This window comes from Pleurodeles waltl, unplaced genomic scaffold (assembly GCF_031143425.1).
Source record: "Pleurodeles waltl isolate 20211129_DDA unplaced genomic scaffold, aPleWal1.hap1.20221129 scaffold_295, whole genome shotgun sequence".
NCBI lineage: Eukaryota > Metazoa > Chordata > Amphibia > Caudata > Salamandridae > Pleurodeles > Pleurodeles waltl.
In genome coordinates, this window is record NW_027150001.1 from 144,513 (window position 1) to 156,049 (window position 11,537).

Sequence of the window (11,537 nt, forward strand, 5' to 3'; positions counted from 1 at the left end):
TTGAGCCAACTTTCTCAAGTTTGTGAAACACAGTCACTATAAATACTACCGCCCTGTTCTTTATTTGTAAAAAAAATGTTTTCAGTTTATTAACACTTCCCTGGAAATGGTGCTGGAGCGTGGACAGCAGTGATTCCCAAACTGTGCGCTGTGGCACCCCGAAAGTTCCTTGAGAAAAGGAGAGCCAAAAAGCAGTACCTCAGCCAAAGGACCTGATTCAGACGAGGCCAAATCTGTCAGTTTGGGATCCATCTTGATTAAAAATGGAGCGCCGCCACTCACTAGAGATAGCTCACTTTGGGTTTTCCAGAAAGCACAAGGCTCTCTGGGCCCAACCAACCAGAACTTCAGGGTTAACAGGGATACCTGATGCCTTAGCCTAAAAACCCAGCTCCAAGATCTTAGTAGGAGGGCCTGAGACATCCAGGAGTTTGTCATGACAGCCTCACCAGGCACGATCAATGCCCTTTTTAAGGTCTTTGGAGAAATTCTTAAGATAGGTTACCAGGGTGGGATCTATCTCCGTAGTCTCAGTAACCTTTGAGGGAAAATCATGTCTAGGACATTCAGATCTCAGCCGAGACCTGACATCTTTGTCGAAACAATGCCGAATGTGTGCTTGAACGTATTCGGCTACCTCCGAAGGCGGAGCCCAGGAGTAAGATCTAGGGCGGACAGTATCTTCGGGTTCGAAAGTGAGTACTTTCAGAGGCTGAGAAGCCACTTGAGTGTGCCGTGATTTGGCTTTTCATTTACAGGGAGGAGAATCAGTGTCCTTATCCGGATTGTTAGAGGAAGACGAGGAATCTGAATCCTCCTTACTCTCAGCTCTTAGATGAAGAGACTATGAGGATGAGAAACAGTTCGCCCTAGTCAAGGATTCTACAATTTGTTCAAATCAGCTTGGTGAGGGTTTGCAACAGAACTTGAGCCGGAAGGGTCTTGCGAAAACGGCAGCTCTTCCTGGCTGCTGCAATGTGGGACCCAGCCCTGCTGATCAGTGAAACCCAATAAGAGATGCTTAATCGTCTGGGTAGCTTTATCTAAGGCCACATTGACTGTGTGCCGAACACCAGCATCGAGGGCATAGACAAGGTCTCGCTCAAATGACCCCACGGAGTCATCATAAAAGGTAACTTCCCCAGATTCTCCTTCATAACCATCCATGCTGTAGAGCAGTGGTTCCCAACCTGTGGTCCGGGGACCCCTAGGAGTCCGCAAAGCCTCCTCTGGGGGCCGTGATTACTTAGAAAATCAAATAATAGTAACAGATTAGGTCCCCAGCTTTCAGTAATGACTCAGTGGGGGGTCCCCAGATTCCAATAATGGTTCATTGGGGGTCCCCAGGTTCCAGTAGTGATAAAGTGGGGGTTCACACAAGTCAAAAGGTTGGGAAGCACTGCTGTAGAGTGTCAGGTCAGAAAAGTGGGAATTTGAAAGGGGCAGAGGAAACTGCCAATAGGAACTTCAAATAAAGTGGGAAGTAAAGCTGACAAACTTCAAAGCAGGCTAATATGCTCAGGGAGGGCCACAAGCCAGTAGTAAAGTGTGGGGGGAGGCCTGCTTAGAATAGAATAAATTCCACTAATAAAGTGGCATTTGAGAACGGCAAAGTAGGTAGGGACGTGCGCAGGGGTGGGCTGCTTTAGAGTATTTCCATTGAAGTAAAGAGACATAGACAGGCAGGCGACTGTAAGCGGAGACAGGTGCATATATGTAACCAGAGTCCTATCCAGAGAGTCAGATGCATATATGTGCACAGAGGAAAGTTTGGACAGACAAATGTATGTACCCAGAGGCAGGTCCAAAGAGACAGATACATGTATATACCCTGAGACAGGCTGAGCGAGAGAGATGCATGTTTGTAGCTAGAGGCAGGTCTAGGGAAAGTGGTCCATGAGACTGGAGCAGAGCAAGAGGTAGAGAAAGGGAGAGGATCATGACTGAAGTCAGAGGTCTTAAAAAGAAATGACTTCTACTGACAACACTCCCTGGTGCATCACAGAAAAGAGATATATTGCCCAAGCCTAGCTAAAGGAGCAGGGTTATCTCACTTGGTAGTGCACGAGCCTTTTAATATCAGGGTCACGGGTTCGAGCCCCCAGTTAAGCAATTAGTATTTTTTTGTTTAAGGTTTATTCCAATTTTTTTTACAGACTTCCTGCTTTTCACCATTACTACTCAGGCTTTGAAAACACAACTCCTGCAGTTTGCCTCACAATCTCTCCCATCATATTCCACAGCGCTTTCCACTCACGAAAGGTGCCTCAAAGCCGGGTTTAGCCCTGCCTCCTCTAAACACATCCAGAAACCTGTACTTTAATCCCCAAAAATTCTAGCTATTGCGTCACGAATTTTCAATTCTATTAAGGACACGGAGGCGCGGATTGTCACAGCAGCCAATCAATGTTAAAAACTACATATCCCAACATTCCCAGTAGTCCATAACATGCCCAATCCCAGGCCTGCTCTCCATATAAATATCTCTGCCTCCTTAGTCCTTCATCTTTCTTTGCAATAACCAAACAAAATAACCTGCACTCTAAGAATTGAAATCTTCCAACTCCAACGAAGAAAACAAATTGAAGCCACCAACCGAACCCTGGTGCACGTTCCATGCCGGTATCGTCTCTCCTAGTACTCATGCGCCCTTATTATCCGATCCTGTTAATGAAAGGAAACAGTGCTAATAATCTGCTATTGACTATTAAGAAAAAATATGGATGGCTATCTCAATAATACATATAAAATCATCATATATGAATTGTGCTGTAACTTTCTGCATTATGCCAGCGTGCCCTATGCCAGTCTGTGCTTGTGATAGGTCCCATCTGTCCTTTAGGTCTCTACTTTGTGTCAGTCAGCCCTATGCCAGTCTGCACCTGTGATCCTTCTACAGCTCCATGCTTCAAATCTTTGCACAGTGCCAGTCTACCTTGTGCCAGTCCCGACGTTCATACTTCACATCAGTGCTGTAGCTATGCCCTATGCCAGTCTGCACCTGTGAGGCTTATTAAACACCATATTGCAGCTGCCTACATTGTGCCAATCTGTCACGTGCCAGTCTGTAGCTGTGATGCTTCATATCAGTGCTGTAGGTCTTTGCATTGTGCCAGTCTGCCTTGTGCCAGTCTGCACATGTGATGCTTCACATCAGTGCTGTAGCTCTGCATGGCAGCAGTCTACTATGCTCCAGCCATTCCTGTGATACTTCACATCAGTGCTGTAGCTCTCTGCATTGCACCAGTCTGCCCTGTGTCAGTCTGTATCTTGACACTTCACATCAGTGCTGTAGCTCTCTGCATTGCACGAGCCTGTCCTGTGCCAGTCTGCACCTGTGATCCTTCCACACCTCCAGGGTACAGGGCTTTGCATTGCACCAGTCTGTTCTGCACCAGCCTGTACCTGAGGTGCTTCTTGATTACAGTGGTGTAGCTGTCTGCACTGTGCCAGTCTGTTCCTGTGATGCTTCTGCGCAGCTTTGGTGCAGCTGTTTGCACTGCGCCAGTGTGGCCTTCTGAGACAGTCCCTGCCAGGGCCTCACAAGCGCCCTGTAGCTGTGCTATTGAGTTGTACGTTGACTGTGTTCAGCTGCTGTAGCTCACTGTAGGCCGGCTGTGAGGCGCTGCGGGCTCAGTCTGTCCTTCACAGTCTCTCTGTGGGAGTGTGTGTTTGTCATGTCCTTGAATCCAGCGAAAAAAGGAAGTATAAATGAGATGCAGAAAAGCCCCATTCTCTAGCTGCTGGACAGACACGCGTCCTTGAGCCTCCTGCAGAGGTGCAGAGCTGCCAGGGGTGCCAGGGGCTGGAGGCGGAGAGCGTCTGCTTTGGAATATTTCCATTGAAGTGAAGGGAGAGGGCGAACGGGGAGCGGAGAGGCGGCTTCCTAGCAGTGAGTGTGGAGTGTCAGCTTGGTCCATCCAGAGGCAGGCAGGGGGGTGTGATGAGACTGAGGCAGAGCGAGAGGTAGAGACAGAGGGAGCTGCAGCACTGGAAGCGGGAGCTTTAAAATACACAGTAGAATCGGCACACGTGTGTTTCTTCAGAGGAGTCACACAAAGGACCGCAAGGTTTGTGTTATGTGGCCCGGCTAGCTCAGTCGGTAGAGCATGAGACTCTTAATCTCAGGGTCGTGGGTTCGAGCCCCACGTTGGGCGCTGATACATTTTTTTTGTGCTGTACTGTTTTTTTATCTTCGGGTTCGCACCTCCAACAGTGGTTTTATAAAAATTAACAGCGCCCTTTCGGGACTTCACTTTACAATTTCGTTATTTATGTCTGCACACGGGCGGGGACGAGAGCTCTTTATGTCTGCACACGGGCGGGGACGAGAGCTCTCTTCATGTTCACACTTGTAGGGGGTCGCTGCTCCCCGTCCTCTAACTCCGCTGCTGCGCCGCACTCCCATGACCTGTGTGTAAATATGGAGAGTTTAAGTGAGCAAAAACAATGTTGTGTCAGAAGTGGGATTTGAACCCACGCCTCCAATCGGAGACCAGAACACCCAGCTGAGGGGAAGAGACAGCTCTTGAGTCTGGCGCCTTAGACCGCTCGGCCATCCTGACAACTGAGATAGGTGAAGGCCGGATATGATATCATCACGCATGTGACACGCCTCCGCGAGCTCTGTTTCTGGGTTTTATCGGGGTGCCCTTTAGCAGGACACACCTTCGTGTCTCACCTGGCAGCCAGGGCCCGAGGGCCCAACCTCACACTCTTTAACCCTAATCCCCGCTTTACACCAACCAGGAACCGCAGCCCTCGGCTCCGCTGCCTTTCCAGTGCTCGTCTCTCGCTCCTCCTCAGAGGCTCGTGCCGGCTGCAGGGAACCCAAACTGCGCGCCACGGCACCCTGCTGCGCCCCCACAGCCACCCAGGGCCGCTGTCCTCGCACTTGCTCAGCAGGGTCCATTATCAATTACCCCGGCCTCTGGAGTGCAGGCCGGGGGCGCTACGTCTGGCGCCTTCTAGGTGCTGCACTTGCTGCCTCTTAGCGACACACCGGAGAGCAGGATGCATTTAAGCATGCAATCTTCCATTCCGCTAAAGTCAACCATGCAAGTGCTTAGGAAAAATATATCACCGCTCTCAACAGGCACGGACCACCTTCTCTGAGAGCTACCGCTCCCAGCCGCAGCAGAAGATAAACACCAAATACCCTGGCAGAAATCGCCAGCCGCACATGGGCCGGATTGCAGGCTACCCCACCGCATCTTCCTGCTGAGTTGGCCTCTAAGAGAAGTGGGCGCTTGCTGCAGCGTGGACTTTCCCCTTTCAGCAGGGGTCATCCAGTGAGGTCCATGGTCAGCCAGGCGATCTACCTGGCACGGTAGCTCAAAGCTGGCTTCTCTTGCTTTTAAAAGTGAAAAAAGCCCGACATTCCTCCGGCGAGTGGAACCCACCCCTGAACATGAGCCTGGAGTCAAACTTTGCCCATGTGAACAAGTGACACACCCATTTGCAGCACACTGTTTTCACACAGATAAGTATATGTGCATACATTTTTTAATTCCAGATCTTTTATTAGAAATAAAACAAAGAACAGAGACGAATAGCTTCAGTTGTTACCCTATATGCCAGATTTCTTTCGATGCATGAACCAATCAGCTGTTTCCCAGTCTACGAAGGTATTACAGGTACGGATGGCATTTTGTGCCATTATGAGACCCGATGTTAATTCTACATTGATTGAACCTATATTTATGAGGCTGCATACGAAGTTATATTTTGAGAGGCTACTTATTTACCAAGTGTTCTCCTTACTTCACTGGTTCACAAGATGCACACAAAATAAGATGACATTACATACTGTGTTCCAGTATCTGCTCAGTATCCACAGAGCATTGTGCACCTTATATTTAATGTTTTATTATGGAGTTTTGGTCTGTTTGAACATTAATACAAATACACATTTTTAACAAATGGGTTCTGTGGTTGTATAAAGTTTAGGTTAAGAATGTTTCAGAGTGAGCCTGGTGTAAAGTAATAAATTATAGAATTGTTTTCCTTGGCACTTTTTTTTTAGAACACAAAAACAAAAAGTTTTTAATGAATGATTTTTGTGGAATCAACTTCATAACGCCTCTTTGTTCTACCCAGGGTCCTTGGTGTTAAGGTCCAGTTCTGGATTACAGTGCCTCCCACCTGCTGTGAAGCAGTCACTTTAATTCTTCTGTTGAGCCAACTTTCTCAAGTTTGTGAAACACAGTCACTATAAATACTACCGCCCTGTTCTTTATTTGTAAAAAAAATGTTTTCAGTTTATTAACACTTCCCTGGAAATGGTGCTGGAGCGTGGACAGCAGTGATTCCCAAACTGTGCGCTGTGGCACCCCGAAAGTTCCTTGAGAAAAGGAGAGCCAAAAAGCAGTACCTCAGCCAAAGGACCTGATTCAGACGAGGCCAAATCTGTCAGTTTGGGATCCATCTTGATTAAAAATGGAGCGCCGCCACTCACTAGAGATAGCTCACTTTGGGTTTTCCAGAAAGCACAAGGCTCTCTGGGCCCAACCAACCAGAACTTCAGGGTTAACAGGGATACCTGATGCCTTAGCCTAAAAACCCAGCTCCAAGATCTTAGTAGGAGGGCCTGAGACATCCAGGAGTTTGTCATGACAGCCTCACCAGGCACGATCAATGCCCTTTTTAAGGTCTTTGGAGAAATTCTTAAGATAGGTTACCAGGGTGGGATCTATCTCCGTAGTCTCAGTAACCTTTGAGGGAAAATCATGTCTAGGACATTCAGATCTCAGCCGAGACCTGACATCTTTGTCGAAACAATGCCGAATGTGTGCTTGAACGTATTCGGCTACCTCCGAAGGCGGAGCCCAGGAGTAAGATCTAGGGCGGACAGTATCTTCGGGTTCGAAAGTGAGTACTTTCAGAGGCTGAGAAGCCACTTGAGTGTGCCGTGATTTGGCTTTTCATTTACAGGGAGGAGAATCAGTGTCCTTATCCGGATTGTTAGAGGAAGACGAGGAATCTGAATCCTCCTTACTCTCAGCTCTTAGATGAAGAGACTATGAGGATGAGAAACAGTTCGCCCTAGTCAAGGATTCTACAATTTGTTCAAATCAGCTTGGTGAGGGTTTGCAACAGAACTTGAGCCGGAAGGGTCTTGCGAAAACGGCAGCTCTTCCTGGCTGCTGCAATGTGGGACCCAGCCCTGCTGATCAGTGAAACCCAATAAGAGATGCTTAATCGTCTGGGTAGCTTTATCTAAGGCCACATTGACTGTGTGCCGAACACCAGCATCGAGGGCATAGACAAGGTCTCGCTCAAATGACCCCACGGAGTCATCATAAAAGGTAACTTCCCCAGATTCTCCTTCATAACCATCCATGCTGTAGAGCAGTGGTTCCCAACCTGTGGTCCGGGGACCCCTAGGAGTCCGCAAAGCCTCCTCTGGGGGCCGTGATTACTTAGAAAATCAAATAATAGTAACAGATTAGGTCCCCAGCTTTCAGTAATGACTCAGTGGGGGGTCCCCAGATTCCAATAATGGTTCATTGGGGGTCCCCAGGTTCCAGTAGTGATAAAGTGGGGGTTCACACAAGTCAAAAGGTTGGGAAGCACTGCTGTAGAGTGTCAGGTCAGAAAAGTGGGAATTTGAAAGGGGCAGAGGAAACTGCCAATAGGAACTTCAAATAAAGTGGGAAGTAAAGCTGACAAACTTCAAAGCAGGCTAATATGCTCAGGGAGGGCCACAAGCCAGTAGTAAAGTGTGGGGGGAGGCCTGCTTAGAATAGAATAAATTCCACTAATAAAGTGGCATTTGAGAACGGCAAAGTAGGTAGGGACGTGCGCAGGGGTGGGCTGCTTTAGAGTATTTCCATTGAAGTAAAGAGACATAGACAGGCAGGCGACTGTAAGCGGAGACAGGTGCATATATGTAACCAGAGTCCTATCCAGAGAGTCAGATGCATATATGTGCACAGAGGAAAGTTTGGACAGACAAATGTATGTACCCAGAGGCAGGTCCAAAGAGACAGATACATGTATATACCCTGAGACAGGCTGAGCGAGAGAGATGCATGTTTGTAGCTAGAGGCAGGTCTAGGGAAAGTGGTCCATGAGACTGGAGCAGAGCAAGAGGTAGAGAAAGGGAGAGGATCATGACTGAAGTCAGAGGTCTTAAAAAGAAATGACTTCTACTGACAACACTCCCTGGTGCATCACAGAAAAGAGATATATTGCCCAAGCCTAGCTAAAGGAGCAGGGTTATCTCACTTGGTAGTGCACGAGCCTTTTAATATCAGGGTCACGGGTTCGAGCCCCCAGTTAAGCAATTAGTATTTTTTTGTTTAAGGTTTATTCCAATTTTTTTTACAGACTTCCTGCTTTTCACCAATACTACTCAGGCTTTGAAAACACAACTCCTGCAGTTTGCCTCACAATCTCTCCCATCATATTCCACAGCGCTTTCCACTCACGAAAGGTGCCTCAAAGCCGGGTTTAGCCCTGCCTCCTCTAAACACATCCAGAAACCTGTACTTTAATCCCCAAAAATTCTAGCTATTGCGTCACGAATTTTCAATTCTATTAAGGACACGGAGGCGCGGATTGTCACAGCAGCCAATCAATGTTAAAAACTACATATCCCAACATTCCCAGTAGTCCATAACATGCCCAATCCCAGGCCTGCTCTCCATATAAATATCTCTGCCTCCTTAGTCCTTCATCTTTCTTTGCAATAACCAAACAAAATAACCTGCACTCTAAGAATTGAAATCTTCCAACTCCAACGAAGAAAACAAATTGAAGCCACCAACCGAACCCTGGTGCACGTTCCATGCCGGTATCGTCTCTCCTAGTACTCATGCGCCCTTATTATCCGATCCTGTTAATGAAAGGAAACAGTGCTAATAATCTGCTATTGACTATTAAGAAAAAATATGGATGGCTATCTCAATAATACATATAAAATCATCATATATGAATTGTGCTGTAACTTTCTGCATTATGCCAGCGTGCCCTATGCCAGTCTGTGCTTGTGATAGGTCCCATCTGTCCTTTAGGTCTCTACTTTGTGTCAGTCAGCCCTATGCCAGTCTGCACCTGTGATCCTTCTACAGCTCCATGCTTCAAATCTTTGCACAGTGCCAGTCTACCTTGTGCCAGTCCCGACGTTCATACTTCACATCAGTGCTGTAGCTATGCCCTATGCCAGTCTGCACCTGTGAGGCTTATTAAACACCATATTGCAGCTGCCTACATTGTGCCAATCTGTCACGTGCCAGTCTGTAGCTGTGATGCTTCATATCAGTGCTGTAGGTCTTTGCATTGTGCCAGTCTGCCTTGTGCCAGTCTGCACATGTGATGCTTCACATCAGTGCTGTAGCTCTGCATGGCAGCAGTCTACTATGCTCCAGCCATTCCTGTGATACTTCACATCAGTGCTGTAGCTCTCTGCATTGCACCAGTCTGCCCTGTGTCAGTCTGTATCTTGACACTTCACATCAGTGCTGTAGCTCTCTGCATTGCACGAGCCTGTCCTGTGCCAGTCTGCACCTGTGATCCTTCCACACCTCCAGGGTACAGGGCTTTGCATTGCACCAGTCTGTTCTGCACCAGCCTGTACCTGAGGTGCTTCTTGATTACAGTGGTGTAGCTGTCTGCACTGTGCCAGTCTGTTCCTGTGATGCTTCTGCGCAGCTTTGGTGCAGCTGTTTGCACTGCGCCAGTGTGGCCTTCTGAGACAGTCCCTGCCAGGGCCTCACAAGCGCCCTGTAGCTGTGCTATTGAGTTGTACGTTGACTGTGTTCAGCTGCTGTAGCTCACTGTAGGCCGGCTGTGAGGCGCTGCGGGCTCAGTCTGTCCTTCACAGTCTCTCTGTGGGAGTGTGTGTTTGTCATGTCCTTGAATCCAGCGAAAAAAGGAAGTATAAATGAGATGCAGAAAAGCCCCATTCTCTAGCTGCTGGACAGACACGCGTCCTTGAGCCTCCTGCAGAGGTGCAGAGCTGCCAGGGGTGCCAGGGGCTGGAGGCGGAGAGCGTCTGCTTTGGAATATTTCCATTGAAGTGAAGGGAGAGGGCGAACGGGGAGCGGAGAGGCGGCTTCCTAGCAGTGAGTGTGGAGTGTCAGCTTGGTCCATCCAGAGGCAGGCAGGGGGGTGTGATGAGACTGAGGCAGAGCGAGAGGTAGAGACAGAGGGAGCTGCAGCACTGGAAGCGGGAGCTTTAAAATACACAGTAGAATCGGCACACGTGTGTTTCTTCAGAGGAGTCACACAAAGGACCGCAAGGTTTGTGTTATGTGGCCCGGCTAGCTCAGTCGGTAGAGCATGAGACTCTTAATCTCAGGGTCGTGGGTTCGAGCCCCACGTTGGGCGCTGATACATTTTTTTTGTGCTGTACTGTTTTTTTATCTTCGGGTTCGCACCTCCAACAGTGGTTTTATAAAAATTAACAGCGCCCTTTCGGGACTTCACTTTACAATTTCGTTATTTATGTCTGCACACGGGCGGGGACGAGAGCTCTTTATGTCTGCACACGGGCGGGGACGAGAGCTCTCTTCATGTTCACACTTGTAGGGGGTCGCTGCTCCCCGTCCTCTAACTCCGCTGCTGCGCCGCACTCCCATGACCTGTGTGTAAATATGGAGAGTTTAAGTGAGCAAAAACAATGTTGTGTCAGAAGTGGGATTTGAACCCACGCCTCCAATCGGAGACCAGAACACCCAGCTGAGGGGAAGAGACAGCTCTTGAGTCTGGCGCCTTAGACCGCTCGGCCATCCTGACAACTGAGATAGGTGAAGGCCGGATATGATATCATCACGCATGTGACACGCCTCCGCGAGCTCTGTTTCTGGGTTTTATCGGGGTGCCCTTTAGCAGGACACACCTTCGTGTCTCACCTGGCAGCCAGGGCCCGAGGGCCCAACCTCACACTCTTTAACCCTAATCCCCGCTTTACACCAACCAGGAACCGCAGCCCTCGGCTCCGCTGCCTTTCCAGTGCTCGTCTCTCGCTCCTCCTCAGAGGCTCGTGCCGGCTGCAGGGAACCCAAACTGCGCGCCACGGCACCCTGCTGCGCCCCCACAGCCACCCAGGGCCGCTGTCCTCGCACTTGCTCAGCAGGGTCCATTATCAATTACCCCGGCCTCTGGAGTGCAGGCCGGGGGCGCTACGTCTGGCGCCTTCTAGGTGCTGCACTTGCTGCCTCTTAGCGACACACCGGAGAGCAGGATGCATTTAAGCATGCAATCTTCCATTCCGCTAAAGTCAACCATGCAAGTGCTTAGAAAAAATATATCACCGCTCTCAACAGGCACGGACCACCTTCTCTGAGAGCTACCGCTCCCAGCCGCAGCAGAAGATAAACACCAAATACCCTGGCAGAAATCGCCAGCCGCACATGGGCCGGATTGCAGGCTACCCCACCGCATCTTCCTGCTGAGTTGGCCTCTAAGAGAAGTGGGCGCTTGCTGCAGCGTGGACTTTCCCCTTTCAGCAGGGGTCATCCAGTGAGGTCCATGGTCAGCCAGGCGATCTACCTGGCACGGTAGCTCAAAGCTGGCTTCTCTTGCTTTTAAAA

The 11,537-nt window shown here is 49.1% G+C and overlaps 4 non-coding genes across 4 annotated transcripts; 2 read left to right on the forward strand and 2 right to left on the reverse strand.

The window, feature by feature from the left end:
* Positions 1 to 4,084: 4,084 nt before the first annotated feature.
* TRNAK-CUU (transfer RNA lysine (anticodon CUU)) lies at positions 4,085 to 4,157 on the forward strand. The gene has a single exon. It is a non-coding gene; the product is annotated as a tRNA-Lys (tRNA).
* Positions 4,158 to 4,455: 298 nt separating this feature from the next.
* TRNAL-CAA (transfer RNA leucine (anticodon CAA)) lies at positions 4,456 to 4,565 on the reverse strand. The gene is made up of 2 exons: positions 4,528 to 4,565; positions 4,456 to 4,501 (listed from the first exon to the last, which is right to left on the reverse strand). It is a non-coding gene; the product is annotated as a tRNA-Leu (tRNA).
* A 5,694-nt stretch (positions 4,566 to 10,259) lies between these two features.
* On the forward strand, positions 10,260 to 10,332 carry TRNAK-CUU (transfer RNA lysine (anticodon CUU)). Its single transcript has one exon. It is a non-coding gene; the product is annotated as a tRNA-Lys (tRNA).
* A 298-nt stretch (positions 10,333 to 10,630) lies between these two features.
* On the reverse strand, positions 10,631 to 10,740 carry TRNAL-CAA (transfer RNA leucine (anticodon CAA)). Its single transcript has 2 exons — positions 10,703 to 10,740; positions 10,631 to 10,676 (listed from the first exon to the last, which is right to left on the reverse strand). It is a non-coding gene; the product is annotated as a tRNA-Leu (tRNA).
* Between the last annotated feature and the right edge of the window lie 797 nt (positions 10,741 to 11,537).